The 9,948-nt window shown below is 43.7% G+C and overlaps 1 protein-coding gene and 1 non-coding gene across 2 annotated transcripts in view; both read left to right on the top strand.

The window, feature by feature from the left end:
• Positions 1-9,948, top strand: part of SPATC1 (spermatogenesis and centriole associated 1) — a 34,349-nt gene that overhangs the window by 12,969 nt on the left and 11,432 nt on the right. The window lies entirely within an intron of this gene.
• Positions 6,514-6,586, top strand: TRNAG-UCC. Its single transcript has one exon. It is a non-coding gene; the product is annotated as a tRNA-Gly (tRNA).

The raw sequence follows: 9,948 nt of genomic DNA on the forward strand, positions 1-9,948 counted from the left end.
AAGCAGATAGAACATAATTTAATAGTTTGTTAGCTTGATTGATAACTTTTAACTATTTTGACATATTATATAAAAGCCTCCATTAGTGTTCTTGATGAGGATGAGCCTGGGAGAAGGAAATCCAGTCTTGGAGGAAGAGAATAAGTTGTATTTTGCTCTAAGATATTCTCAAGACACCCACCTGGAGATTCTAGGAGGCAGTGGAGATATGAGCCTGAGGCTCAAAGAAGAAGTCAGGGCTAGAGAGAAAAGATCCAAGAGTTGTTGATAACTGAAGTCACAGGAGGGGGTGAGACTATTTGCGAAGAGAGAGGAACAGTAATAAGAGGTTGCGGGAACAAGTCTTTGAGTCAGGACAGGTAGAGAAGCTGGCAAAGGAACATTCAGACAAGGGAAACCTCGAAAATGTGATGTCACCATTATGCCAAGAGACAGCTTCAAAGGGGACAGAATCGTCAACAAAGTAAAGGCTGCCTGAGAGGTCAGGCAAGAAAAGTGCTAATGGTTTGGCACTATTAACCTTGACTAGAGTGACTTCAACCCCATCATAAGTAGGAAAGCCCCACCAGGTGAGGTGACGAGTGAATGAGAAAATGGAGAGAATAGATGGTTGACACTTAGTTCATGAAGTAGGGTTTGGAGGGGCACTAGTTGGAGAGGGGCCTGGAGTCCAGAGCTGCTTTTCCGGACGGCAGTGATCTGAGTTTATTTCGATGTGAAGGAAGATACGAAAGAAAAAAGGGATAATTTCTAGAGCAGAGCTGCCTTAACTGAAGGAAGAACATCTCTTCCCCTGTCTGAGAAGGGAAGGAGGAAGGAAAGGGGCATGAGAATGCCAGGTGGGAAGCTAAAGAAACTCCAGAACCATGGCTTTAATTTTCTCTGTAAAACTTTCATTCTCTGAGAGCAGTGGTGGAGAGAAAAAGATGAGGAAAGTCTGAAATAAAGTAAAAATGGCAGAAGGAACTGAATGGAGAACCTGGGAGGTGTGTAATGGGCCCAAATGATGCTGGCATATATGGATTATACAGGCAGCAGCCACCAACCTTCTCCAGCAGCATTTGATGGGTGGGGTGGGGGCAGACACTGGGGAAAGCAGGCAGGCGGAGCTAAGGGCCTCTCAGCAAGAGTTCGGGCACATCAGAGAAGGAATCAGGAACCAGCTGGGCTGTCAGATAGATGAAAATAAAGAGACCAGGGTACTAGAGATCTAGAGGCTGGCAGGGATCTTGCAAGCAAGGCAGAAGGTACAACTTTGTGGGCAGACTGGGCAATCTGAGTGACAGGAAATCAGTAAACTATTGGCTATGGGTTGAATTAACTTCACAGGGAAGAAAGGCCAAGAGATGCCTTGGCCTTGTGAATGGGGCAGGTGGGAGGTGGAGCCAGGATGGGTTTAAGACTGCAGGGCCTCGTGTTCCTGAGGGCTCAGGGACTGTGTCAGGATGTCTCGAAGATTGAAGATGGATGGAGATTCAAGGCATTTGGAGCAAAGAGGAAATGAGGACTACACTGAAGGCTCAAGTCACTAAAACAGTGACTGCCCGTCAAAGTGGTTCCTCCCTACAGAGGTGGTCAGGACAGGGCAGGTGGTCAGGCTAGGAAGGGCTCTCAGGGCAGGAGCTTCTGTTGCTCTTTCTTTTGGGCACCCTCCCCTACTTAAAACTCTTTCCTCACCTTAGCCTGTCCTCACCCAGGCCCCCACTCCTGCTGCCCCTTGTCTTCCCTTGAGGTCTGCAGGCTAGTGGAAGTTTCCTCAGGCAGGTAGCAGTCTTTCCCCTCTTTTCAAAAGGCCTTTTACCAGCACTGCTCCACACAATCTCCATCTGCCTCCCCCGAATCCGGAGCTTTCATTAACCCAAGGTCTTTACCTTGTCACCAGGTCAGGGCCTCCTTCCTCACCTCAGGAGGTGTTCTTGTGGTCCCCCCATCAGGACCCATCCTCCCCCAAGTCCCAGTTTCCTACCTCGGGCCTAATACTACCCCCATCCCCCCACCCCAACCCTACACCCCACCCCTGACCCAACACCCCACCCTAGGGAGTTAACCTAAGCCCGCCTAGCTCCACCCCTAGTGGGAAGCCATCCTTCCCTCAGGAACTGCCTTCCTCTTGGAACCCTTGTCTCCCTTCAGAACCAGTCCCCTCAGGATGCGTCCCTCCTCGGAACTCACCCCCCTCAGAACCCTCCCCTCTCTCGGGACCCACCCGCCATCAGAAGCTCCCCGCCCAGAATCCTTCTCCCTCAGAACCCTCCCCGCTCAGAACTTACCCTCTAGGGACCCACCCCCCAGGACCCAAGCCCACCCTCAGCCCTTGCCTCCCTTTCAGGACCTCTGCCCCCACCTCACAACACGCCGCCTCTCAGGATCTGTCAACACCCTCCTCTCTTTCGTCCTCCCGCCCGCTGGCCCTCTGAATCTTGGCTCCGGCAGCCTTTGCTCACTGGTCGGTTGGGCCTTCCGAGGTCTTGCCTTAAGCAACACCTTCCCTGCTAGACCCTCTGGCCCCGCCCCCAGGGCAGCCCCTGGGCTCTAGCTCCGCCCACAGGCCCCGCCCCTCGAGCGGACCCCTTGCTCTGGCTCCGCCCCTACGCTCGCGCCCCGCCCCGTCAGGGCCCACCAGGGCGCCCAACCCTCTTCGGGCACCCTGCTGGACCTCCGCCACCTCGACTGTCCCACGTCTCCGTCCCCACGAGGACTGGGGTCTTGGTGGCCGGGCCGCCCTTACCCGGGTGTGGGCCGGGCGGGGTCCTCGTGGGGCCGGCATTTTCGTGCGGGAGGCAGGGTTCCGAGGCCGGAGGCCGGCGAGGCCGCGGACGGTGGGCAGGCCCTGGAGCGATGGCTGCCGAGGCGCAGTCGCCCAGAGCCCGAGGCCGGCCGGGGAGAAGACGCTTGGGCTTGCCCGAGGGCGGGACCATATGGCGGCCACTTGCTGACCGATGCGATGAGGGGCAGGAGACCCGAGTAGGAAACAGTTAAAACACTGTAAACTTCATTGGTAAATATAAGACATTTGCTTTTCAAAAAGAAAAAAACTTTAATTGTTCTATGTAACAAACAAAGCTTTCGGAACCCTAAACAATTCTTATGTGTAAAATAAATAAGTGAAGTGAATCTAGGCTCTCTTTAAGTTTCTAACACTGTGTGTAGTAACATGGGAATTCCCTGGTGGCTCCGCAGTAAAGAACCCAGCTTCCAAATGCAAGAGATGTGTCTTCGATTCCTGGGTCAGGAAGATCCCCTGAAGAAGGAAATGGCAACACACTCCAGTGTTCTTGCCTGGGAAATCCCATGGACAGAGGGGCCTGGCAGGCTATACTCTGTGGGACTGCAAAAGAATCAGATACGAATTAACTAAACAACAAAACATGTAGTAAAGTACCTAGGAACATTTCAACTCACAAATCTAAATCAGTAAAACATAAATTATAGTAAGGTTAAAACAATCAATCACCTGCACATTTTGCTTGAGAATACAAAACTATATAGGACTGAAATCCCTTAAACCAAGGCTTAATCTGGGATCAAGGACACTGTTGGCTCAGGACACTCCTGTTCATGGGAATCCCCTGTGGTCCAGTGGTGAGGACTCTGTGCTTTCAAGTATCCCCACCCCCAGCCAAAATTTCAACAGGCTGATCCTGAGATTCTCATCGCTGACCTTTATGGGTCAAAAACCTGTGGACACTGTGTCCACAACTGAGGCCACAACAGTCTTGGCTCCAAGCAGTGGATATACACTCCCCCAGGAGCTGTACCCACACATCGTGCAGTGCCATCCAGGGATGCACTTAACTGGCCCCTGAACCTTGACAGTGTCTTCACTGCAACCCTAAATGCCGTCAATGAGTCTTTTTGTTAATAACAATTTCCAGTTCAGTTCAGTGGCTCAGTCGTGTCTGACTCTTTGCGACCCCATGGACTGCAGCACACCGGGCTTCCCTGTCCATCACCAACTCCCGGAGCTTGCTCAAACTCATGTCAGTGATACCATCTCATCCTCTGTCGTCCCCTTCTCCCAGCATCAGGGTCTTTTCCAAGGAATCAGTTCTTGCGATCAGGTGGCCAAAGTATTGGAGCTTCAGCTTCAGCTTTAGTCCTTCCAATGAATATTCAGGACTGATTTCCTTTAGGATGGATTGGCTGGATCTCCTTGCTGTCCAAGGGACTCTCAAGAGTCTTCTCCAACACCACGGTTCAAAAGCATCAGTTGTTTGGTGCTCAGTTTTCTTCATGGTCTGACTCTCACATCCATACATGACTACTGATAAAACCATAGCTTTGACTAGACTGACCTTTATATGCAAAATAATATCTCTGCTTTTTAGGTTTGTCATGGATTTTCTTCCAAGGAGCAAGCATTTTTTAATTTCATGGCTGCAGTCACCATCTGCAGTGATTTTGGAGCCCAAGAAAATAAAGTCTGTCACTGTTTCCATTGTTTCTCCATCTATTTCCCATGAAGTGATGGGACCGGATGCCATCATCTTCATTTTTTGAATGTTGAGTTTGAAGCCAGTTTTTTCACTCTCCTCTTTCACTTTCATCAAGAGTCTCTTCAGTTCCTCTTCACTTTCTGCCATAAGGGTGCTGTCATTTGCATATATGAGGTTTTTTATATTTCTCCCAGCAATCTTGATTCTAGTTTGTGCTTCATTGAGCCAGGCATTTCAAATTATGTACTCTGCATATAGGGCTTCCCTTGTGGCTCAGCTGGTAAAGAATCCACCTGCAATTCGGGAAACCCGGGTTTGATCCCTGGGTTGGGAAGATCCCCTGGAGAAGGGAAAGGCTACCCACTTCAGTATTCTGGCCTGGAGAATTCCATGGACTGCATAGTCCATGGGGTCACAAAGAGCAACTTTCACTCACTCACTGGCTCAAACACAACTGAGCAACTTTCACTCACTCACTCACTCTGCATATAAGTTAAATAAGCAGGGTGACAATATACATCCCTGATGTACTCCTTTCCCAATTTGGAGCCAGTCTGTTGTTCCATGTCCAGTTCTAACTGTTGCTTCCTGACTTGCATACAGAAGTTTCAAGAGGCAGATAAGGTGGTCTGGTATTCCCATCTCTTTAAGAATGTTCCAAAAAAAAAAAAAAGAATGTTCCACAGTTTGTTATGATCCACACAGTCAAAGGCTTTGGCATAGTCAATGAAGCAGAAGTAGATGGTTTTCCGGAACTCTCTTGCTTTTTCTATGATCCAAGAGATGTTGGCAATTTGATCTCTGGTTCCTCTGCCTTTTCTAAATCCAATTTGAACATCTGTAAATTCTTGGTTCATGTATTGTTGAAGCCTCGCTTGGAGAATTTTGAGCATTATTTACTAGCGTGTGAGATGAGTGCAGTTGTGCAGTAGTTTGAACATTCTTTGGCATTGTCTTTCTTTGGGATTGGAATGAAAACTGAGCTTTTCCAGTCTTGTAGCCACTGCTGAGTTTTCCAAATTTGCTGGCATACTGAGTGCAGCACTTTCACAGCATCATCTTTTAGAGCTTGAAATAATTCAAATGAAATGCTATCACCTCCACTAGCTTTGTCCGTGGTAATGCTTCCTAAGGCCCACTTGACTTTGCATTCCAGGATGTCTCGCTGTAGGTGAGTGATCACACCATGGTTATCTGGGTCATGAAGATCCTTTTTGTATGGTTCTTCTGTGCATTCTCGCCACCTCTTCTTAATATCTCCTGCTTCTGTCAGGTCCATACCATTTCTGTCCTTTATTGTGCCCATCTTTGCATGAACTGTTCCCTTGGTATCTCTAATTTTCTTGGAGATCTCTAGTTTTTTCCATTCTATTGTTTTCCTCTATTTCTTTGCACTGATCACTAGAAAAGGGTTTCTCAGCTCTCCCTGCTATTCTTTGGAACTCTGCGTTCAGATGGGTATATCATTCTTTTCTTCTTTGCCTTTCACTTCTCTTCTTTTCTCAGCTATTTGTAAGGCCTCCTCAGACAAGCATTTTGCCTTTCTTTTTCTTTTTTTTTTTTTTTGCCTTTCTTTTTCTTGAGCATGGTCTTGATCACTGCCTCCTATACAATGTCACGAACCTCTGTCCATAGTTCTTCAGGCACTCTGTCTGTCAGATCTAATCCCTTATTTCTCACTTCTACTGTATAATCATAAGGGACTTAATTTACATCATACCTGAATGGTCTAGTGGGTTTTCCCTACTTTCTTCAATTTGAGTCTGAATTGGCAATAAGGAATTCATGATCTGAGCCACAGTCAGCTCCCGGTCTTGTTTTTGCTGACTGTATAGAGCTTCTCCATCTTTGGCTGCAAAGAACATAATCAATCTGATTTCAGTATTGACCATCTGATGTCCATGTGTAGAGTCATCTCTTGTGTTGTTGGAAGAAGGTGTTTGCTATGACCAGTGTGTTCTCTTGGCAAAACTCTGTTAGCCTTTGCCCTGCTTCATTTTGTACTCCAAGGCCAAATTTGCCTGTTACTTCAGGTATCTCTTAATAACAATTTTATTAAGATATAATTCATGGGACTTCCTTGGTGGTCCAATGGTTAAGACTTTGCGTTTCCAACGCAGAGGGCACAGGTTCAATTCCTGGTCAGGGAACTAAGATTCCTCATGCCACAAGGCAAGGCCAATAAACAAACAAAATATATAATTCACATACATACCATACAATTCACCAATTTAAAGTGTACAATTTAATATTTCTTGATATATGCACAGATATGTACAAACACCACCATAATCAGTTTTAGAACTCTTTCATCACCCCAAAAAGAAATCCTTTAGCAATTACATTCCTACCACTCAATCCTCTTCAGCTGTAAGCAACCACTAATTTACTCTCTGCTATTATGGATTTGTTTGTTCTGGACATTCCATATAAGTGGATTCATATATAAGTGGCTTTTATGGCTGGCTCCTTTCATTTAGAATAATGTTTTCAAGGTTTATCCATGTTATAGCATGAATCAGTACTTCTAGGTGGGAGATGGGGGAGGTTGTTTTTATGGATGAATAATATTCCATTAATGGATGTACTACATTCATTTATCCATTCAGCAGTTCATGGACTTTTGTTTCCTCCTTTTGGCTATTATGAGTAATGATGCTGTAAGCCTTCACGTACAAGTTTTTGTGTACATATATGTTTCCATCTCTCTTGACTATATATCCAGGTGTGAATTTGCTGTATCCTTTATAACTCTATGTTTAACTCTTTGAGGAACCGCCAGGTTGTTTTCCAGTGGAGCGGCATGATTTTACATAAGCCACCAGCAATGTAGGAGCATTTCTATTCCACTACATCCTGCCAATACTTATTCTCTGAGTTTTTTATTATGGCCATCTTAGTGGGTTTGAAGGGATATATCATTCTGATGTTAATTTGCAGTTCCCTGATGACTAATTACGTTGAGCAACTTTACATGTATTTATTGGCCATTTTTATATCGTCCTTGAGAAATTCCTGTTCAGATCTTTGGTCCATTTTTAAATTGGACTATTTGGTTTTTATTTTTGAGTTGTAAGATTTCTTTATATAATCTGGATATAAGTCCCTTATCAAATATATGATTTGGAAATATTTTCTCCCATTTTGTCTTTTCAGTTTCTTGATAGTTTGCTTTGAAACACAAAAGCTTTTAATTTTGATGAAATCCAACTTATTGTTTCTTTTATTGCTCTGATAGGGAGTTCATTGAATCTGTAAATCAATTAGGGGAGTATATGCTATCTTCACAATATTAAGTCTTCCAATCCATAAACACAGGATATTTTCCATTTATTTGGAGTTTCTTTCATTTCTATCAATAATGTTTATAGTTTTCAAAGCATAAGTTTTGCATATCTTTTGTTAAATTTGTTCCCAAATATTTTACTCTTTTTGATGCTATTGTCTTAATTTTACTTCTGGATTGTTCATTGATAGTATATGGAAATACAATTGATTTTTGTAGACCCGCCGATGAATCCTGCACTCTGTATTCTAAGGACCACACAACTCCTTCAGCTAGTTACCTGTTAACTGATTGAGTTTGGGATCTCAAATGGCTGTCACAGGGGTCACAGTTTATAGGGTCATTCTGTGGACAATTCCTAGACTGACCCTTTTTTTTCTTTTTAATTTTTTTTATTGAAGGATAATTGCTTTTCAGAATTTTGTTGTTTTCTGTCAAACCTCAACATGAATCAGCCATCAGTATACATAGATTCCCTCCCTTTTGAACCTCCCTCCCATCTCCCTCCCCATCCTACTCCTCTAGGTTGATACAGAGCCCCTGTTGAGTTTCCCGAGCCATATGGCAAATTCCCGTTGGCTATTTTATGTATGATAATGTAAGTTTCCATGTTACTCTTTCCATACATCTCACCCTCTCCTCCCCTCTCCCCATGCCCATAAGTTTATTCTCTATGTCTGTTTCTCATTGCTGTCCTGTAAATAAGTTCTTCAGTACCATTCTTCTAGATTCTATATATATGTGTTAGAATACAATATTTATCTTTCTCTTTCTGACTCACTTCACTCTGTATAATAGGTTCTAGGTTCATCCACCTCATCAGAACTGACTCAAATATGTTCCTTTTAATGGCTGGATAATATTCCATTGTGTATATGTACCACAACTCCTTGATCCATTCATCTGTCGAGGGACATCTAGGTTGCTTCCATGTTCTAGCTATTGTAAATAGTGCTGCAATGAACAATGGGATACATGTGTCTTTTTCAATTTTGGTTTCCTCAGGGTATATGCCTAGGAGTGGGATTGCTGGGTCATATAGTGGTTTCATTCCTAGTTTTTTTAAGGACTCTCCATAGCATCTTCCATAGTGGCTGTATCAATTTACATTCCCACCAACAGTGCAAGAGCCTTCCCTTTTCTCCACACCCTCTCCAGCATTTATTTCTTGTAGACTTTTTGAGGATGGCCATTCTGACCAGTGTGAGGTGATATCTCATTGTAGTTTTGTTTTGTTTTGTTTTCATTGTAGTTTTGATTTGCATTTCTCTAATAATGAGCGATGTTGAGCATCTTTTCATGTGTCTGTTCGCCATCTGTATGTCTTCTTTGGAGAAATGTCTGTTTAGGTCTTCTTCCCACTTTTTTATTGGGTTGTTTGTTTTTCTGGCATTGAGTTGTATGAGCTGCTTGTATATTTTGGAAATTTATCCTTTGTCAGTTGTTTCATTTGCTATTATTTTCTTCCATTCTGAGGGTTGTCTTTTGATTTTGCTTATAGTTTCCTTTGCTGTGCAAAGCCTTTTAAGTTTAATCAAGTCTCACATGTTTACTTTTGTTTTTGTTTCCATTACTCTAGGAGGTGGGTCATAGAGGATCTTGCTTTGCTTTATGTCATCGGGTGTTCTGCCTATATTTCCTCTAAGAGTTTTGTAGTTTCTGGTCTTACATTTAAGTCTTTAATCCACTTTGAGTTTGTCTTTGTGTATGGTGTTAGGAAGTGTTCTAATTTCATTATTTTACAGGTAGCTGTCCAGTTTTCCCAGCACCATTTATTGAAGAGGCTGTCTTGCTTCTTTTGTCAAAAATAAGGTATCCATAAGTGCATGGGTTTATTTCCGGGCTTTCTATCTTGTTCCATTGGTCTATATTTCTATTTTTGTGCCAGTACCATACTGTCTTGTTGACTGTAACTTTGTAGTATAATCTGAAGTCAGGAAGGTTGATTCCTCCAGCTCCATTCTTCTTTCTCAAGACTGCTTTAGCTATTTGGGGTCTTTTGTGTTTCCATATGAATTGTGAAATTTTTTGTTTTAGTTCTGTGAAAAATGACATTGGTAATTTGACAGGGATCACATTGAATTTGTAGAATAGTCGTTTTCACAATATTGATTCTTCCTACCCAGAAACATGGAATATCTCTCCATCTGTTTATGTCATCTTTGATTTCTTTCATCAGTGTCTTATAATTTTCTATGTACAGTTCTTTTGTTTCCTTAGGTAAGT

This window comes from Cervus canadensis, chromosome 12 (assembly GCF_019320065.1).
Source record: "Cervus canadensis isolate Bull #8, Minnesota chromosome 12, ASM1932006v1, whole genome shotgun sequence".
Taxonomy (NCBI): domain Eukaryota; kingdom Metazoa; phylum Chordata; class Mammalia; order Artiodactyla; family Cervidae; genus Cervus; species Cervus canadensis.